Source organism: Akebia trifoliata, chromosome 3, assembly GCF_017979445.1.
Source record: "Akebia trifoliata isolate Shusen 1 chromosome 3, ASM1797944v1, whole genome shotgun sequence".
NCBI classification, from domain to species: domain Eukaryota; kingdom Viridiplantae; phylum Streptophyta; class Magnoliopsida; order Ranunculales; family Lardizabalaceae; genus Akebia; species Akebia trifoliata.
This window is the reverse complement of record NC_141377.1, coordinates 22665866-22688152: the sequence shown is the minus strand read 5'-3', so window position 1 is coordinate 22688152 and position 22287 is coordinate 22665866.

Here is a 22287-nt window from a genome sequence, read left to right as displayed (position 1 = left end):
AACATTAGAATATTTATCCATCATTGGGAACCGTCGTAATCGGGTTAATGAGTTGATTAATCAGGCGAGTGTAAAAATGGGGTGTCTATAGTGGCTAAGACATTTTACCAGATTATTTTCGCCAGTTTGGTCCTATGTACTGTTCGAAACTCGTTTTGATCCAATTTTTATAATTTTTCAATTTAAATGATATAAATGAATTTTAAAGTTTCGAAAAATGATTTAATATCCAATGAACTCATGTTGAGCTGATAAATATCGAAAAATGAATTTTGAGTTAAAAAAATGAAAAGTGAAAATACCAAGAAAAAGAAAAAATGGATAAAACGATAAAATGTTAGAATCACATCCGAGGGGTGATGTCTGCATTTTACATTGTGATGCTATGTGTGGGTTGATGAACAAATATCCATGATTAATTTACTTTCTATTATCACGAGGTGACTTGCAAGTTTATTTACGATTATACACTATTTATTGTTATTTATTTTAGGTCGATGGGCCTTTATTGCATGGTAAGAAACTAGATATCCATTCTCAACTTTGAAATGTTAATTTCTTATTTGTTTTCAAAGAAAATAAATGATATGTATATGTAACTATTTTCTTTTCTGTTAAAGAGATTGTAAATGCCTAAAAGGATAGTCTGTTATATCATCTGGAGTGATATACTACCATGGGATGTACAATAAGGACAATTAAGCTCATACGTAATATGGGACACGAATGAGAGTGAGTCACAATTGGAATTCAGGTTTATTCATTTCTATCTTTTTTAGTGAACTTGTACTGTAAAGATGGTGGTCGTACACGAATGAGGATGTATAATGGAAATCACATGTATAGACATGATAGGCATAGACGAAGATAATTAGTTAGTGATTACTAATAATTTACAGTAGTCGAACGTTCTAATCTATAAAAAAAAAAAAAACCCATTACTTATGATCATGTCAAATGACTAGCCTAAACTGGATAAATGATCCGACAAGTGTGGTAAACAATGACTAACAAAAAATAATCAGGAATTAATATTTTATTATGGAACATCATGTCCCGACTAAGAGCGATCCAGTCGTAGAATCCTAACTTTCCAATTCCACCCTCCACCATTGTGTATTATGTATCTGTTGCATTATTTTGATATATATATATATATATATAAAATGAAATGTATGCTTAACATTTTAATTTTATTAATTAGATTTGGATAAAAAAATGTTATAGTAAGTACTGTTGATTGATGTGATGTGATTTTTTAACTGTTTAGTTGCCTACCTAGCTATATGTACAAGTTAATCGTAATTCATTCTGTAAAAGTTTACATGTGTTGAAATTATTCAGAATGCTTACTGGTTCATGTTTGGAGGAGGTTATTGACAGGAATTGTTTGCTCTCTTACTAAGTAATCATTGTTACTCACCATTTCCTTTTTATTTTTAGTTTCAGGTTCTGCACTTGACGATGTTGGTGTAAAGTAACGTTAACAAGTGAGGATTGCCTGATTGATCAAATAGACGACCAGAGCTCGTTACTTGGTGAGTATTGAGGCTATTACCCTTTGCAGCTTCAATTCGTCCAAGTGGTATTATAGATTTTGGTTTGAGCGTTAGGACTTTTGTTAGAGTGAGGAGTTTCAATAGAATCCTGTGTATAATCTACTTCTCTCGTACTTTGATCTACCATACGTTGTTAGATGTATATATGCTTTCATTATTATTTTATTTTTGTATATATATACAGGATATCATGTTTATAGTTTATTAGGTGTTTGAATGCCTTGGAATACTAACATAAACAGAGGAAACCATGCTGAAATTTTGAGGCGCTACTTAATACCTCGAGATTTGACATAAGGCTTTGTGCTAGTGATTCGGGGATGCTACAACAGCCTGTTAAGTTTCATTGAAAAACTCAGATAAAAAAAATTCAAAAAATAAGTTCTTTTAAACTAGATCAAGGTTTTGAAAATAGACGATTACTGAACTTCCACATAATTACTCCCAAACTTAAAATGAAAGCCAACGCTACAAAATAACTTTTAAAATTTTTTTTTTTTCAAAATTCATAGAATTTTGTCTTCTACAATCTTGAAGTATTGGGTTATATTTTTGGATGCCATGAAGAGAGCTCAAAGACCTTTAGTAAGGATTATTGACAATAAATTTCATAGATCTACCTCGAGATTTGTAAAATACTCATAATGTGAAAAAACCCAAATTTGAGGGCCTTGGCATAGAATTTTTTATTGTAAATTTTTTTTGACAGGCCGAAACTGTCAAATTAATGAAGGATGGGATAAATTCGACAACTCTAAGCCGTCAAATCTAGGAACATCAAGAATTTCGACAGTCCTAGACTATTGAAATCCAACTTCTAAAATTTGTGGGCTTTTACCCGTCAATTTTTTGTATCAAATTTTCTAATTTTCACATAGTGACGATCGCAAAATAATTTTATTGATTTGAATGAAATGGAGATACAAATCTTAGTGTTTTCCTTTGATTAATAGTAAAATAGAAAATAGTGGTGACACAAATATAACTTTATTATTTCCGGGCTTCGTGTGTGATCGATTACTTTAACAGTGCTTTGTTTGTATTTGATCTTCTGTAGAGTCTTTTGTAGAATTTTTTTTCTTTCTGGGCTTTGCGCTTTATCGGCTGAAAGCGCCCTCGATCCGCGGGGTGCGCGGATCCGCTTTTGACCCTTGCGGTTTGGGAGTCGCCACCTAGTTATTGTGGTCTAGGAACCAAACTGACTCTAACATGGATAAAAGGAACTAATCTACCATAAAAAATCTGAATTCGGGGATCAAGTTACGGGGTTGGAAGGTGTTAGGCACCAACCCTGCCCGGCCAAAGCCAGTCTCTACTAAATTCCCAAGTAAATTACATTGCTAAAACCTAGATAAAAAAAATAAATAAAAATAAAAATTTACCTTTCCGATGGCAAGGACTTGGTTCCCTCAGATCTGACAAAAAGAACTCCTTGTACCGTGCTCCCTTGCTTCGTTCTGTTTCCGGATTTGACTTCGGATCTCCGAGCCAAGGTATCTCCTTGGTTTTGAATCTGAACTCTTCAAGTTCGTTGCGGATTTGGGGGTGTTTTTAGAAGGCTTTTGGGTGTTTTCTAGACTGAAATTGAAGGAGGGATGTTAGTTAAGGAGTTGGGGCTCCAAAACTAGGGTTTATGGGGGGCTAGGGGAGCTTCTAGACCTACTTCTCTTAGGGTTTATGATTTGATACGAAAATAGGGTGTGAGCATCTCTATTTATAGAATTTTTTTAAGGTTGATTTGGATAGAGTTAGTGTTTAATTAGAGATCTTTTAATTAGAGTTGTGTTTTAGTTAGACTTATTTTAGGTAGAATTGTGTTTTAATTAGAATTGTTTTAGGTAGAATTGTGTTTTAATTCAAATTGTTTTAGGTAGAATTGTTTTTAAGTTAGAACTCTATTAGATAGAGTTATTATTTAATTAGATCTCTTTTATGACTTTTAGTCTTATTTGATTAACTTTTAATGTTTTGACTTTGGTCTTAATTGATTGACTTTCAATATCTTGACTTCAGTCTTTCTTAATTGACTTTAAATTTTGGAGAACCCCCTTCCATTATTTTTAATTCTTTGGACTCCCAAATGGAGGGGTCCTTAAAGAAATATCCCACGAACCCTCAACAATTTTGCCTGAGAGTCCGATTAATCGATTTTTTAGGTTCAAAATTTTAAATTAATTTCATTAATGTTTCACTTTAATTATTTAATATTTTATTTATTAATTTCAAATTTTTAAATTATGAAAATTGTGAAATTACCGTTTTGCCCCCGGAGAGGACTTTTCACGTTTTAAGTCGGTTTTTAATGTTCTAGGATGTTTTAGAATCGATTTTTCGTAAGGAATTCAATGGAAATATTATTTTGTGTTATTTATGAAATTTTTTGTATGAAATGGTCGTGAACTTTATGAGGGGCATTTTCGTAATTTTATCGAATTCTGTGAAAATTGGCGAAATGATTTATTTGGTTTCAATTTGTTGTTTTATGTGTTTGAATGAGTTTTACTAAGCGTAACGTAGGCTCTAGGGTTGTTTTGAGGTTAGGGGTATTTTGGTAATTTGATAGTTTTTAGTGATTTTTATCGTGAAGCTTCTTTTTAGTCTGCAAGATGATGATTTCTATATTTCTGGGGTCGTACTTTCCTAGCGTAGCGTGGTTTCTAAGGTTTTGTCAGTTCGAGATACCTCATCCGGATTTCTGAAACATTTCTGGTAACAAAGTAAAGCAATGGAATACACATCCATCATTGGGAATCCTTGCGATCGGGTTGACGAGTTGATTAATCAGGCGGATGCAAAAATGGGGTGTCTACAGATGCCCATCTTTGGCAGAGGGTTGAAGCAAACTAGATAGCAAATCTATCTTGGTAGATTAGTGCGATATCCGAATGCCGAAGCTAGTGACAGTTCATTTTGCAGCCTGATTTAGCAATTTGTCAAGGTGTTCGGATCCTTGAGAATAAATCTCTCCCCGAATCAAAAGGTTGTCAGGTCCTTGAGCGCAAACTCTCACTGACGGTGTCAGATCCTTGAATTTTAGAGAATTCTCCCTGACTAAAAAATGCAAATGTGCAAGTGTGTGCACTGTGTGAAACTGAGTAAAACCTGAGCATAAATTTAGCATAATCTGAGTATAAACTGAGCATAATTTGAATATAAACTCAGCATAATTTGAATATAATCTGAGCATAGTTCCTGAGAAAACCCTCGGCGGCATCTGAGCATAGTTCCGAGAAAACCCTCGGCGGTATCTGAGCATAGTTCCGAGAAAACCCTCGGCGGTATCTGAGCATAATTCCTAGAAAAACCCTCGGCGGTATCTGAGCATAGTTCCAAGATAACCCTTGGCGGTATCTGAGCATAGTTCCGAGAAAACCCTCGGCGGTATCTGAGCATAATTCCGAGAAAACCCTCGGCGGTATCTGAGCATAATTCCGAGAAAACCCTCGGCGGCATCTGAGCATAGTTCCTAGAAAACCCTCGGCGGCATCTGAGCATAGTTCCGAGAAAACCCTCGGCGGTATCTGAGCATAATTCCGAGAAAAACCCTCGGCGGTATCTGAGCATAGTTCGAAGATAAACCTTGGCGGTATCTGAGCATAGTTCCGAGAAAACCCTCGGCGGTATCTAAGCATAATTCCGAGAAAACCCTCGGCGGTATCTGAGCATAGTTCCAAGAAAACCCTCGGCGGTATCTGAGCATAATTCCGAGAAAACCCTCGGCGGTATCTGAGCATAGTTCCGAGAAAACCCTCGGCGGTATCTGAGCATAATCCAAGTTAACCCTTGGCGGAAACTGAGCAAAATCCAAGATAACCCTTGGCGGAGACTGAGCAAAATCCAAGATAATCCTTGGCGGAAACTGAGCAAAATCCAAGTTAACCCTTGGCGGAAACTGAGCAAAATCCAAGATAACCCTTGGCGGCAACTGAGCAAAATCCAAGATAACCCTTGGCGGAGACTGAGCAAAATCCAAGATAACCCTTGGCAGCAACTGAGCAAAATCCAAGTTAACCCTTGGCGAAAACTGAGCAAAATTGGAGATAACCCTTGGCGGCAACTGAGCAAAATCCAAGATAACCCTTGGCGGAGACTGAGCAAAATCCAAGATAACCCTTGGCGGCAACTGAGCAAAATCCAAGTTAACCCTTGGCGAAAACTGAGCAAAATTGGCAAAGGAACGAAGGACTTTTTGGGAAAGAATGAATGAATTTGGAAAAGATTGATCAGAGTGAATTGAATAAATCTGGAAGATACTGAATCTGGAAGAGAAATGATCGATTCCAAGAATGATTGGATCTGAAAAAGAATCTGGAGAACGAAAGAATGTCATATCTCCTATGTGAGATCCAAAATGCTTTTGTTTGAACCTCAAGGATGTATCAAAAAGTTTTATGAATTTAAAACATGAGTTTTTATTTCTTTTGAACCTCAAAAGTTTTTTGAAAAAACTGTTATCAAGAGGGTAACCTTAAGTTTGGGGTTCTATTATTTTTATAGGATTAACATTGCTCGAAGACAAAATGCCCCTAGTTTGACAATGTACGTGACATTGAAGATAATTGAACACATCATGCAAAAATTAAATTAAAAAAAATGCCCCTAGTATAAGGGGGAAAAGTTACATTAAAAGAGAAAGAAAATGCCCCTTGTATGAAGGTTTGAAATAATTGATTATCACAAGCGCAATAAAGAATCAACTTTTAATTTTGATTAATTTTATTAATAGTTTTGAATCAGGCTCAAGAGTACAAAATTATTTCCTTTCGAAATTCATCATAGAATTCATCCTCATCTCCCTTGGTTCACTTGGGGAAGCAAACATTTTCAGATCGATCGTAGACAAGATACTTGTGGCTTCTGAGTCTATGCCGGGTTTAAGCTAAGTATTGAACTTGAATATTCGGACTTCTGATGTTTCAGCTTGGACTGTTCTCAGCTTAGGATTTTCTTCTATTTTTTCTTTATTGCTCTAATTTTTGCCTAGATCGCCTTTTCAGGTTTTCGGTCTAGCGAGCTTGCTCTAACTTTTGCCTAGATCGCCTTTTCAGGTTTTCGGTCTAGCGAGCTCTTTTTTTTTCTTTGCTCTGATTGTTGCCAAAGTTGTCCTTTCAGATTTTCAACCTTGCGAGCTTGCCTTAATTTTTGCCTAAGTCGTCCTTTTCGGATTTTCAACTTAGCAGGCTTCATCATTTTTTTATTTTTTTTTTCTGAACTTCTGGAGTTGCTGTCTGATCATGCTTTGATATCTTCCTTGACTTCTCACACGGTACTTAGGAGGACTTTTATAGGTAGGCTTAGGACTGGGTATAAAAAAGAAAGGGATTTTGAGGCTCAAAAATCCAAATGCCCCTTGTGTGGCATTTCATTTAAACTTTTTTCTTGAATTTTCTTCCCCATTTTGGATGATATTTCTTTCTCTTTTGAATTTTTTTTTTTTGATTTTTTTTTGATTTTTTGTGTGGGGAAATAGATTTTTTTTATTGATGTGGTCGGGCCTGAAGTAACTTCTCAGGTTGCCTACGTACCCCAACATTGTGGGATCAGACCAAAACGTAGTTCGGATTTTTCCCTCCCCTGGGTTAGGTAATCAGGCTAAGAAATAAAAAAGGCATCATTCATTTTTTTTTTAAAAAGGTTGCAAAGGGGTTGAGAAAAGATATATTGAACTGGGTAACAGGAGAATTGATTCGGTCAAAGATGGCCTCCTTAAATGTAGTACCGTTTGATTTGGTCAATGTTGGTTGGTTCTGGTAGTTCACCTCCATCATGATCTTGAAGTCTGACGACTTTTCCAGACAGTATTTCCTTAATGAATGAATTTTTCCAATTTAGACTTTCTCCTATAATCGAGGAGGAGTGTTCAATTTTCTTTGAAGTCTGATAGTTAAATCTTTGACTTGTAAATGATGAACTTTGAACTTTTTGTCAAATGCACGGGTGACTCTTCTTAGATAAGCTTGCACGTGGTACAGGGCTTTAACTCGTTTTCTTCGATCAAGTTTAATTCTTCATACTGCTGACGAACCCAATCTGTTTCTAACAAATGATTTTCCAATAAGACCTTGAGAGACGGAATTCACATTTCAACTGGTAAGATTGTTTCCATATCATACACTAGAAAGTAGGGAATAGCTCCAGTGGAAGACTGTATTGAAGTATGATGTGCCCCTTGTGTGAATGGTAACTTCTCTAACTAATCCTGGTGTGATTGACGCATTGTCTTGATGATTGTTTTGAGATTTTTTACTAGCTGCTTCAACCTTTTCATTAATCTGAGGACGGTAGAGAGAGATAATGTGTGATGCCGGATCTTCAACTTTGATCACAGAGTAATGATTTATGCTTTGAAGTACGACCCATTATCAGAAATCAGTTCAAAAGGTATCCCCATATCGATTGATAATATGTGATTTGCAACTCAAGATGTAGTGAGGATAGCACTGATACATTTTATAACATCTTCTTTAATTCCATTGATATAGACGAGTATCTAGTCCATGTTGAACAACACTCAAGCTTGTACCTAACATACCCTCATATGATCACACGAACAAGTCTTTTGAAATTTTTGAGAAAATTCATTATCCCCTTGTGTTCCTCTAGAGATAAGATGGTTTCTATTTGAATCTCTTTAGGAATTTATTTCTGTTCCGAGGTCAATGACCTTTGCTTTCTTGAGCCCGACTCTTATCTTCTTGTTTTTGAATCTAGATTATTAGTTAATTCGTTAATGCGCTTGAGATATTCAAAAATTTCTTTTGTACGATCAATTCAGAAGGGGCGACAGACACCTCTATAAACTCGACGAACTAACTTGACTCAATAAGAAAGAGTAGGCTCAATCTAAGGAAGACATGACCTTGCTAGAAAAAAGGACTCGAGCTAACCCAAATGACCCATGAAAACTCAAGACTACCCAAAACGGGCTTGATGAGAACTGAGACATTACTTACAACCGGTAGGATTGAAGCACTATGATTTTCAAAGAACAATTGGATGATGTTGAGAAATTTTGAGGTCATTTCTGACTGTTGACTTGATATTGACGTTTACTCTAACTGATCGGATTTACAACCCTACCTAGACGATGGACGATTGAGCTTAAATACAATGATAACCCTTAAACCTCTTTGAAGGTGAATTTAACCAATTTCAGTGTCACCCCCTTGATAACATTTTAAATGAACCCTGAGATTTTATTGGATTTTGTGCACCAATCCATTAAAAAGTTCATCCATTTAATGATTATTCAGAAGAAAAATAATTTTACTGCACTCTTGAAAAATATTGACAAATAATGTTTTCATTGAATAACAACTTCAAACATATTTCAATAATTTTTCATGCAAATATATATCTTTTGTAAATCATTTTTCCTTCATTTTCTTTTCTTTTGGAAAATATTTTCTTCTGGAAAATATTTTTTCTTTGAAAAATAGTTTTTATTTGGAAAACATTTTTTTTCTTAGAAAATATTTTTTCTAGAGAATAACACTTTTTCTGGAAAACACTTCTTTTGGAAAACATTTTTTCCTAGAAAATACTTTCTTTTTCTTCTTTGAAAATTCGATTTCCATTTTGATTTAACTGGCCCGGTCCATCATGATTGTTGGATCGGGATGGACTGGGTCACTATTGTAAAAGAATGGATTCTTTACTGGGTCGGTGCACCCATTTTAATTTTCAAAAATAAAATTTCTTTGATCCTTGAGGACAATCATGCACTTTGATCTCACCATTCACATCACTCACATACATTCATCCAACAACAGGCATTCATTCAATAAACAACCCGGGAACACCCACGATAAGTTCGATTCGTGACCTATGGGAAAGGTTTCTAGACTCTAGGCTTACTACGTGCAATGCATTTTTATCTGGCCACCCTTGCCCAAGCACACCTATATACCTTTCGATAAGTGGTGACTTGGTTTGATATACCGTATAGGTGATAATCTAAAACCTCAATTCACTTCTCTGAAGCCAAAAACAGCCAGTTCGATCTCCAGTTGAGAGGTGGCGCACAATGCTGAGCAAGGGCCCACTTAAATACCTCTCGTCTAGAATAGACGTAGTCTATCTCCCTCATACAGTAGGGTACAGCGGGGCAAGATCTTGCTTAGGCACCGGTTTTGACCAAGAAGTGCAATTGATATACTTAGATTACCTTTTATACTTATGGGTACGAGTCAAGAGTTGTAGCTTTCATAAATGGTTTGGCATCCCACGAGGGGACCGACCACGTACTAGTACTACGTTGGCAATCGGGACATGTGACTGTGTGGCTTACAATAGGACAAAGGCTCAGGTCACCCCAGCATGGGTGCATCAATATGTCTCTCAGAATCACCTGATCAGACGGTATTGATGCCCCAGTTCGATATACCCTAAGGTACGTGACTGGAGTTGTGGGTTTCATGAATGACGTCGCATCTCCGAAGAGACCGGGCCATGCACTAGTGCCACGTTGGCTAAATGGGACGTGTAAGTGAGTAAAGCAGTAAACGTGCATGTGGTGTGTGCAAAGCAAGGGTGGGGTGTGCCCGGGGCCTTTTTTTCAAACACGTGGGCCCATCAATCCAATCATTATAACATGAATTATATGAATATTTAATCGATGTAAGCACTACCAATCACATGAATATTAAAAATACCAATCCGATCACATCACATCGACATTATGATCACAATCAAACATCTATTTCAAGCAAGATTATGGCATGTTAGAAGGGCGACTAGCAATTAATAATTAAATCGAGTTATTGAAATAAGCCCCTAGTTCCAAGTCTCAACAAATTTTATGGTTCAATCAAGGTTATTTTGGAGCGACCCTAAAATAATTCAAAATTTCTAAGAATTTCGAATTAAGGGTATAATAATGATCAATGAAATAAAGAGGATGGTTTTGTTCATCATTTTTTTTATTTTTTTATTTTTTTAAAAAAAAATAGATTGAGCCCAATCAAGGAAATTCAAAAAACAAAACAACTTGAGCATATGTCGCCATTAGCAACATTTAAAAATTTTGATTTCATTATTTTTTTAAACTTCCCTTTTTTTTTTTTTTTTTTAAAAAACTTTCTACTCTTTATTTTTTTATTTTGATTTTCCCCCTTTTTTAGAAAACAAATTGATCTTAAAAAAACCAAGATAATTTTGTGAGACAGATTATACGCCGCTGCCAATAATCGAACTCATCCGGCACATGTCGAGATCGGCCTTGCTATTTTAAAACAGCAGGATAACGTCGAGCTCAACAGCAGCTCAACGTCGAGATCACCTTATAACAGCAACTTAATCGTCGAGATCAGCAGGTTAATCGTCGAGATCAGAAGGTTAATCGTCGAGATCAGCCTATAACAGCAGGTTAATCGTCGAGATCAGCCTAGAACAGCAGGCTAATCGTCGAGATCAGCCTATAATAGTATATCAGCGTCGAGATCAACCTGTAACATGGGATTTTTCGACGAATTGTTCGCCATTTCAGTTTGCTAAGACGAATAAAATCTCTATGAACCTCCTGCTAATGATTTTAATCTAAAAAAAAAAACTGCAACAAAGATCCGAACTTCACAATCTAACAAAACAGAAAAAAAAATCGATTGAGATCCTATCCCAAGATCATCTCATCCTTTCATTCCAAATCAAACGCTCACCACTGATTCGAGATCAACAAACAAAGAAATCTTATTCTTCGACAGCCAACAGAGGCATTGATTCCCATTAAATCCGTCAAATTCCAAGAAGAATCAGCGATTCACACCTTTCGTGGCAGCCTCGAGACAAATCAGAAACGCTGCGGTTCTACAATCGATCGGAAGAGACGATTTAAGCCGATCGGATTGATTGGACGAATCGGTCTCCGCTGAAACCAGTGGAGTTGGGGAAGAAGATGACTTGAAAACAGAAGGTGAAAAAGCTTTTAAAAAACGAAATAATGTTTTTACTCCAAACACCCCCACAAACCTCGTTAATTCATGAAAAGTCCGATCATCAAAAAGGGGTTTTACTGGGGACACACCACTGAAAACGAGTAGAAGCAATGGCTGCTGTTCTCAACAGCACGCCCAAAAATTTCTATTTTTTTTATTTATTTATTTATTTATTTGTTTTTAATGTTAAGAAACAACCTGCATACTCTAAGAAATAAACAAAACTTTTCATTGTGCCTAAAAAAAAATAAAATAAACAGAAATAAAAATAAAAATAAAAACTCCCCACACTCAACAATCATTAAGTCATCCTTAAGAATAAAAAACCTTTCGAAGTCTAGCATTATTTGGGATTATTCCGAATGATCCTTGATCGGACCATAAATAATATGTCAAGGCAACTATTCAAAGGCTAACTCAATGAGTAATAATTAGGCCAACGATAACGATAAAATAAACTGGTAGACAAACGATTAAAAATAACAAAACTAGGTCGCTCTAACAATGCTCCCATACTTGGGATTTTTCAAGTTTGATCCTCAATGTCTCCAGCGGAGTCGCCACTGAAAGCGCCCTCGATCCGCGGGGTGCGCGGATCCGCTTTTGACCCTTGAGGTTTGGGAGTCGCCACCTAGTTATTGTGGTCTAGGAACCAAACTGACTCTAACATGGATAAAAGGAACTAATCTACCATAAAAAATCTGAATTCGGGGATCAAGTTACGGGGTTGGAAGGTGTTAGGCACCAATCCCGCCCGGCCAAAGCCAGTCTCTACTAAATTCCCAAGTAAATTACATTGCTAAAACCTAGATAAAAAAAGTAAATAAAAATAAAAATTTACCTTTCCGATGGCAAGGACTTGGTTCCCTCAGATCTGACAAAAAGAACTCCTTGTACCGTGCTCCCTTGCTTCGTTCTGTTTCCGGATTTAACTTCGGATCTCCGAGGCAAGGTATCTCCTTGTTTTTGAATCTGAATTCTTCAAGTTCGTTGCGGATTTGGGGGTGTTTTTAGAAGGCTTTTGGGTGTTTTCTAGACTGAAATTGAAGGAGGGATGTTAGTTAAGGAGTTGGGGCTCCAAAACTAGGGTTTATGGGGGGCTAGGGGAGCTTCTAGACCTACTTCTCTTAGGGTTTATGATTTGATACGAAAATAGGGTGTGAGCATCTCTATTTATAGAATTTTTTTAAGGTTGATTGGATAGAGTTAGTGTTTAATTAGAGATCTTTTAATTAGAGTTGTATTTTAGTTAGACTTATTTTAGGTAGAATTGTGTTTTAATTAGAATTGTTTTAGGTAGAATTGTGTTTTAATTCAAATTGTTTTAGGTAGAATTGTTTTTAAGTTAGAACTCTATTAGATAGAGTTATTATTTAATTAGATCTCTATTATGACTTTTAGTCTTATTTGATTGACTTTTAATGTTTTGACTTTGGTCTTAATTGATTGACTTTCAATATCTTGACTTCAGTCTTTTTTAATTGACTTTAAATTTTGGAGAACCCCCTTCCATTATTTTTAATTCTTTGGACCCCCAAATGGAGGGGTCCTTAAAGAAATATCCCACGAACCCTCAACAATTTTGCCTGAGAGTCCGATTAATCGATTTTTTAGGTTCAAAATTTTAAATTAATTTCATTAATGTTTCACTTTAATTATTTAATATTTTATTTATTAATTTCGAATTTTTAAATTATGAAAATTGTGAAATTATCGTTTTGTCCCCGGAGAGGACTTTTCACGTTTTAAGTCGGTTTTTAATGTTCTAGGATGTTTTAGAATCGATTTTTCGTAAGGAATTCAATGGAAATATTATTTTGTGTTGTTTATGAAATTTTTGTGTGAAATGGTCGTGAACTTTATGAGGGGCATTTTCGTAATTTTGTCGAATTCTGTGAAAATTGGCGAAATGATTTATTTGGTTTCGATTTGTTGTTTTTTATGTGTTTGAATGAGTTTTCCTAAGCGTAACGTAGGCTCTAGGGTTGTTTTGAGGTTAGGGGTATTTTGGTAATTTGATAGGTTTTAGTGATTTTTATCGTGAAGCTTCTTTTTAGTCTGTAAGATGATGATTTCTATGTTTCTGGGGTCGTACTTTCCTAGCGTAGCGTTGTTTCTAAGGTTTTGTCAGTTCGAGATACCTCATCCGGATTTCTGAAATATTTCTGGTAACAAAGTAAAGCAATGGAATACGCATCCATCATTAGGAAGCCTTGCGATCGAGTTGACGAGTTGATTAATCAGGCGGATGCAAAAATGGGGTGTCTACATCGGCTGAGAAGGAATTTTTGACTTCTGAAAAATGACATTTGAGCTTGATTTTCTATAGAGGTTTATGTAGATTTTCTTCTCTCTGGACTTCGTGTTTTATCTGCTGAGAAGAATTTCCTACCTTCTTAAAAAGGGATTTTGAGTTTTATCTTATGTAGAGGTTTATGTCAATTTTCTTACCTTCGGACTTTGTGCTTTATTTGTTGAGAATGATTTTTTGACTTTTGAAGAATAGTTTTTGAGCTTGATCTTCTCTTGAATTAGAATCCAAGTCTCTCATGTAAAGCTTTGCTTCGTCTCTTGAGGAGGGCTTGACAGTTTCTTTTTTTTTAAAGGGAGAGTTTTTTCTTCTCTAGAGGGAGAGCTTTTATTTTGTGAGAGAAAGTGATCTCAATCCCTTTTAAATTAGGGAGACTTTGGTTTTTATAAATTTAAGATAATTTAACTTTTCATTTATACCCCGAGAGAGTTTTAATTGATTTATCTAAAGGTTAAATTTGTTCAAATCTGATTTTAAGGATTCTATGGATTGTTGTTTGGCCAAACTCATTTATTTGGATATAAGGCCCGATATTTAATGTGGATCACTTGGATTTGGTTAGATCATGAGTTTTATCTGTGAAAACCTAAATCCAAATCCAAACCATATGCGGCCTATCTCAATTAACGAGCCCTAATTCATATTTGTGAACCCAATTTTAATTTAAGGGGCTTTTGTCATTTTAGAAAGCTATAGGAACTCGTTTACATTTTAATACCTACAAGGTTGAAATCTTTACTTAATACGGCTATGGAGACTTTTTTGAGATTTGTATTTGGTAGAGGCCTGATTGTGAGCTTTACGTGACCTGCTATCATAAAAAGGATTTATAGGAAATGGAGAGTAGGAATTATCTTTCTTAGTGGCATACTATAGAGCCCACCAAAAAGAAACACGGTAGATGACGGAGGGTGGAGTTCCCACTTCATAGGTCAATTAAAGAGGCTCGGTACTTTAATTGATTTGTCTCAAAGCTAGTCGTGCACCATATGACGTAACAGCTAAAGACTTTAAAGGCGCATTTTGAAATCAAAGGGTCCCTTGGAATTGACCTCAAGTTAAGATAAATATAGATCCTAGTTCTCATTCAATGAAACCAATTGTTAATTATTGATTAACCAAAAAAGTAATCTAAATGCCCTCATCTTACATGATCCAACCTCTATGTTAATTAATTTCACCTACAAATCATCTTTTACAACCTCACTTTAGTCCGTCCCTTACAGAGGACTCTTTATTCTCCGACTACTTCAAAAATCCTTTCTTATTCTTGCGGTTTGAGGTTAAATTACATAAAATCTTAAAAGTCAAGAGAATGGTAATAAAATTTGTTTTTATTTTTTTTTTAACTTAGATAAAATCTTAAATTTAAAATGTTGGGTGCAAATTTTTTAAGTTAAAAATGAGGGAGGGTATTTAGGTAACTAGAGTTAGATTAAAAAAAACAACGAACATCTCAAATCTACTATCCTTCCTTTTTGGTCACTTTGGAATTCAAAGTATGGGGAATCTCTTGGTATAGTAGGTTTTTAACTTTTGGAGGCCTTTTATACGGACTGTTGATTATGGTTGTTAGATTCGATTTGATTTTTTAACAATCTAATTAAGACTGTCACTGGGCAGGTCTGATCTGGGCTTGGTTGATCCCTAACGCAACCCAAATCTAAACTCTACTTTAATAAAAATAAGATTCCAATATCTATCATATAATTAAAACGAGTGAAAAAGCATCTATGCTTTTTGACATGAAAGTGGATAGGAAACATTGAACAAGTGAAACAGCATCTATGCTTCCTATCCGCTTTCACATCAAATAGTATAGATGCTTTTTCATGGAGTGACCTCAGGCTGGAACCTCATATTGTACTTCTTGACATGACAGTGGATAGGAAACATTGAACGAGTGAAAAAGCATCTATGCTTCCTATCCACTTTCATATCAAGTAGTATAGATGCTTTTTCATGGAGTGACCTCAGGCTGGAACCTCATATTGTACTTCTTGACATGACAGTGGATATGAAACATAGAATGAGTGAAAAAGCATCTATGCTTCTTATCCACTTTCACATCAAGAAGTGCGATATGAGGTTCCAGCCTGAGGTCACTTTAGCATTATTCTATTTTTTATAATATATTTTAGTTGTCTGTTTTATCATAAAATCATAATCTACTTGTACATTATATAAACATATAATTATTACACCTAGTAGCTCAGGCCGGACCGGTTGGGCATTGTTTGGTCCTAGCCTCACCCTGATTTATCCAATCAATTAAGACATTTTGAGCTCTACCCTACCTTGGTGGGCTTGCTCTACACTGCGTGAAAACTGAAAAATTCAAGGGGCTAATGCCACAAATATTAGAAATCAAATTTCGACGATCCAAGGCTGTCGGAATTCTTGATGTTGTACAATGAAAAATTCAACTCTAATTTGACCTGTTGGTCAGTCAAATTTTATGACATTCAACAACCTTGGTTGTGAAAATAGGTCTTTTTTCATGTTATGCTGACACTTCTTTTTTGGATGTGTTGGGCTGGATTAGTGGGCCAAGGGGCTCAATTGATACGCTTAAATCTAAATTCCCACACAACACTCTCCCCCTATTCTCCTCTTCGTCTCCATACCTACGTTTCATGTTATTTTCTTGTTGTGTTTTTCAACACCTTAGGCTTAATATAGCACATGTATTTTTTTTATTGGCTTGGTGGGATTAGTGGTTAAGAATTAGCATTTAGTATAAGAAGGGCTCAAGGGGTTTGAACCTAAAACACGTAATTTTATTTTCAAGGAAAAAATTGTGTATTTTTATGTTTCTCCAAAAAATAACTTTCCATTTCATCTAAGCATGCGTGTTGAGGGCATCCCCAATTTATAAAACTACCCATTAGGTTTGGTTGGATTGGTCATCTAGATTTTGTGAAATTTTGAATTGACTTCTTTTTATAAGCCAAAAAAATCTCAATTACTTTATATATGCATCCATTTTTGTTCAATATATTTTTTAATTAAATATCCTCAAAATCCCAAAAGTAATATATATTTGATGTTGTCGAGACTACTCCACTTGATTGGATTTCAAGGTGAGTTGGTACTAAAACTTATTTGAACAAACTAGCTGAGTTATACTGGGTCATGTTAGAACTCAACCGAGTTATGTGGTTACATTTAGGCCCTATATTTAGATACAAGGTACAAGTAACTGAGAAAGAAAGTAATGTTTAGAAGTAGAAAGTAATTTCATTTTTCCTTTTAAAAAGTAATTTTTTTAAATTTTCAACTTTAATTTTTTTTATTTTATTATATGCCCAGTTAAAATATAAAGTATAAAGTAATTATAAAAGAAAGTAGCTTTAAAAAAATAACTTTTCGAAAGTAGAAATAGTTTCTTTTTGCTCTTTAGAAAAATAAGATTTAAACCTTTCAAAAATATTTTTTGAAATTGACCCAAACAAATTTTTTTATCTTTTCAATTTTCAAATATAAAAAAATATTTTTTCAGTATATCCAAATCGGTTCTTAATTTCTTTCTGAAAAAAAAAAAAAAAAGATATTACCTTACTTTATAATATTAGATATTGTATTTGTGTATTTTTTTTAACAAATATAATTACTAGTCACTCGACTTGCAATAAATTGATATATCAAAAGTGACACATGAAAAAGACACTCTTCTTTTGGTTACACTAACCACATCAATTTTTGACCCATCCTTTGCTCCACTTATACACACTAGTTCTTTACGTAAAAGATACCGAACTGGATTGGATTCAGGAGAAATACTGAGCTGGACAGGATTTAGTGGTGTCAACAGTTCAGTTCCAACTGGACTCCATGAAGGGTATACACGGTCAGTTCTAGTTCCTGTATCAACTTACCTAGACTTCCAACCATACTGGTTCATTTGTTCCAGTTCTGTTAGTGAGGGTGCAGGATCATGAAACTTAATATGTATATTTAAAGGGAAAATTACTTAAAGGACCCTAGCGGAGGGATTTCTTTCTAAATAATCCCTTAGTTTTGGGGCCTCTTTTAATTGTTCATTTAGTAAAACTTTATTTCTAATCAGTCCGCCCCCCCAATTTCTCACATTTCTCATGATTGAATGCTCTAACCGTTCGAACTCACCATTTTCATAAATAAAAATAAAAATGGATTTTTGGCATCTCAATCGAGTTTCAAAGACTCCATTCTATTGGAAAGGACTTAAGAAGGTAGAAGAAATCATTTTCAAGGTTTTTTCAAAAGTTTTGAAGACGTATGTAGAAAATTAGGATTTTTTTCACTATTTTTCTTTGTTTTTTATTTTATTTTTTATAACTCGGTATTCCTTGTAGCCAACAGATCGGGCGCGTATCTGGGCTTTGCCCAATCCATAGACCATGGTCTTATCCAAGGACTAGTCTTGAGGAACGTTTCACACGCACCAGGTAAGTGAGGCTGCACCCTCGCGGATGGCCCCTGAGAAATTAATACTCATACCGACCAAGAATGGTTCTTTTGGTTTGAAATCATCTAAACAAGTAGTTATCTCAAGTTTTGGTCCATTTTTCCACGTATTTTAGTCGAGAAAACTTGAAAATCGAATGAGTGGGTTTTACCAATGTTGAGTTCACTATTTATTGTCGAGTTCCACGATAAATAAAAAGTGGTGAACTCAACCAATAAAAAGTAGTGAGCTTGTAGGTTGTTTGTTCAATACCCAATATAAGCAATATTTCATCAGGGCCACCCACGAGGGCGCTCACTCACTTACCTAGTCACTCACTTACCTAGTGCATGTGATTTGCGAGCATTGCATGTGCCTGAGGGAGGGACTCATATACCTTGGCTCCAACCATGGCTCATCCGGTCCCCCTAGTAAAACGTATGTCTGGACAACCCATTATCAAATAATAATAATAATAATAATAATAATAAGTTATGAGCTTGACAATAAATAAAAAGTGGTCAACTTGACCATAAAAAGTTGTGAGTTCTACAATAAAATTGGTGAACTCTACAATAAATAAAAAGTTGTGAGTTCAATGATAAATAAAAAACATTGAGTTCTCTAATAATGATGGATTATTAAGAAATAAAAAATTTACAAAATGGACTATCAAGCAACCAATCAAAACTTCGGGACTATGTAGAAAGAATTCCCTCCACCAGGGTCCTTTAAGTAATTTTCCCATACTTAAAAGGGCTCATTTCTCATAAGAGTCAAGATACTGTATGCACTCACGGGATGATTGAAACCCTCCTCCCAACAAACACCACATAATCCAAAAATCAAGGATCCAACGCCTAAAATCTCTCCTTTTTAAAAGTTCCTTCGATTGTGGCGTGTATTGAAGTAGGGATGTACATTCGGGTAAACCTGAACCAAATTGAATTTTCAGGTTTGGACTAGGTTTAGTTAAAACCGAGACCAGACCCAAAGTTTTAGGTTTGGGTTCAGTTCGAGTTCAAGTCTCAAACATCAGAATCGAACCAAAATTTTCAGATAAATTTCGGGTCAAGGTTCGGGTAAACCCAAATTTTTATTTATTAGAAATTTGAATTAAAACCGTTGCAATTTTAAATTTATTTAAAAAAACAACGGGTTTGATTTTTTGGTTTGGGTAGATCCAATTTAACATTTCAACATTAACCTATATAAGTTTATAATACATAATACATAATTATATAAATACAAACCTATGAGTTTATATATATTTATATAACTTATAAATATGTACCTAAATAACTTATGAATAACTATATAACTTATTAATATACACCTACATAACTTTGATATAACTATATAATTTATATAATTATATAACTTAGATATATTTATATAAATAGTTTATTTTTGTAATTATATAAATTATATGACTTATAAATAATTATATAACTTACACTTTTAAAATATATCACTAAATGAATAAATTAAAATTGAATCATAACTCTTTTATTGATGAAATTGTAAAATTACATTGAGACATTGAGACATTGAGTACATTACATTAGGTATAAAAATAAATTATAAAATTAAACTAATTACGATTATAAAAATTGGGAGGAACTGCATCACAAAAGTATGAATAGATCCCAACTAGGTTGGCCCCCACTCATTCTATCTATCGTATCTATAACTCAACCTAAATAAATAATGAAAAATAAAATCAAATTTGCAATTCATCTATTGATTGTTTTAATTGTACTTCTTTTTATTGTTCTCCTCCTCTTTCACCTAACTACCAATCCTTCAAACAAATTAAAGCTTCTAATGTATCTGGAACTAAAAGACTTTTATATTGAGATAAGCTTCTTTCACCCGTACTCAATGATGATTCTAAAGTCATAGTTGACACATAAATGATTAGTAGATTGTGTCATCATAGATAATAATGAAGGCCTAGAAAGTCTATTTTGAGACCCTAATTACAGAAATTTTAAGGATAAAATGCATGTTAAATCCCCTAATTAAAGAAAATGCATTCATAATTCATGGTTTTGTTATTTTTGAATTTATTATGATCATTAACTTAATTTTGGTTAATTAATCGTGATAGGGTCAAAGACAGGAAAGATAAAGATCAAAGAAAAATATTTGCAAGAAGCCCATCGCATTTCAAAACCCAAGCCAAAGAACTGGACCAAATTTCAAACCCATTGACCCCACTAGAGCTGTAGCGCAACGGATCCCTATGACGGCATAGTAAAGTCAACAATAAAGGCCTCGAGATTTGTGTAGACTTATGACAATGTGATTCATGACCTAATAAATTAGGATTTAGAGATTTTGTTATATGCAAAATGTTCCGAATCAAGAAACCCCAATCTAATCTTTATAAATAAAGACCAGACTAGAGCTAGAATCATCATCTCTTATCTTCTCTCTTCTTTCTTTTCTTTGTATCAGTTTCTAGGTTTATAGTTTTATTTCAAACCTTATAAGCAGAAGAGTTACTACCAGATTTCAGATTGAGAATCAATAAAAGAATAGTTTCTTATTCACTCCTCCCTTCCTTCTGTTTATGTTTATTATTTATTTTATTTTCTCTTGTAATGATCTATGGCTAGACTTCCATTAGAGAAGTTGATAAAGTTAGAGTAAGATAGCTATGAATAGATGATTTGTGTTTGATTTTTCTATATTTTAACTTTTATTTATAATTTATCTTTTAATCAATAGTTAATAAAATTTATTTTTGATTCCCATAAGTTTTGATGATTTAAACTTAGATTAGGTTAAGTTAAATCCTGCTTAGTTTTTGATAACTTAAATTTAGCCATTTATGATCTATCGGTTTAAAAGTAGTTATAATCTTCAAGTGAATGTTTTTTGCTTCAATTAGATTAATCTTCTGATTTACAACATTAGATTGTTGATTAGATCGAGATAAAAAAGGATCAAATACATTATATCTTTTCTATAATTATTACTTTTAGTGGATTCAACTGATCTAAGTCTCCTTACATTGTTATTTCCATTTTTCATATTTCTATTATTTTTAATTATTTAATCTTCAAATCAGATTTTATTAATTACTTGAATCTTAATTGAGTTAAGTAAAAAAATTTAGAATTAACGTTGTCTCTGTTGATCGACTCTTACTTTGCCAAGGTTTTCGTATTTGTTCTTATTCTATTTTGCATGTTAATCCGCAATGAACAAATTGATGCCGCTGCTGAGGACAATGATTTTGACCAAATTTTGATAAAATCTGATTAGGATTTTTCTGAATCTGATTTTTCAAATCGTGAAATTTTTTTAAATATTTTATTTGTATTCTGAATTAGCAAATTGAAGCATGCATAAAAATAGAGGAAATTTCCTCAAAAATTCACTATGGTGCAGTTGTCCTCTATGGAAATCAATTTTGATATTTTTTGTGATTCCTATTTGGTACTTTGTGAATCAAATTAAACTATCGAGATTTGTTTAATCTGATTTCGGGTTTGTTTTCTACTTTCAACAGGTGGATTCGACGTAGAGATAATGATCAATGCCTTATTTGGTCATCCAAGTCAGATCTCCAACAAGAAGCAACAACTTTTTTGTTCTCTTATTTTATTTTTAGATTGGACTTGTAGTAGAACCTTATCTTGTAAATGACTTTTTAATTATTAAATTTATCTAACAAGGTTCGAAGTGTAATAGTTTTAGGGGAGAGCGATAGTGGGACATAATTGTCTTGGCTACTTGGGTTTGTATATCGAGATTGGTGTCGATGGCTCGAGTCTAGTCCATTGGTATACCCCCCCCCCCCGGTTTAGAGTGGGAAGTAAGATTGGTACCCTCACGAAACTATTTTCAGTTTCTTACTCTTTTTTTATTGAATTAACTTCACATTTCCGGATTTACACTTAGTAAAAAGGGCACCCTTATGAGGATAACACAATAAGATAAGAATCATATTTCATCACCGATCTCTTGGCCTACGAAGAAAATTGAATTCATATCAGCCTATCATTAATTTAAAATCTGATAGACTTGACTTTAGGACCCATC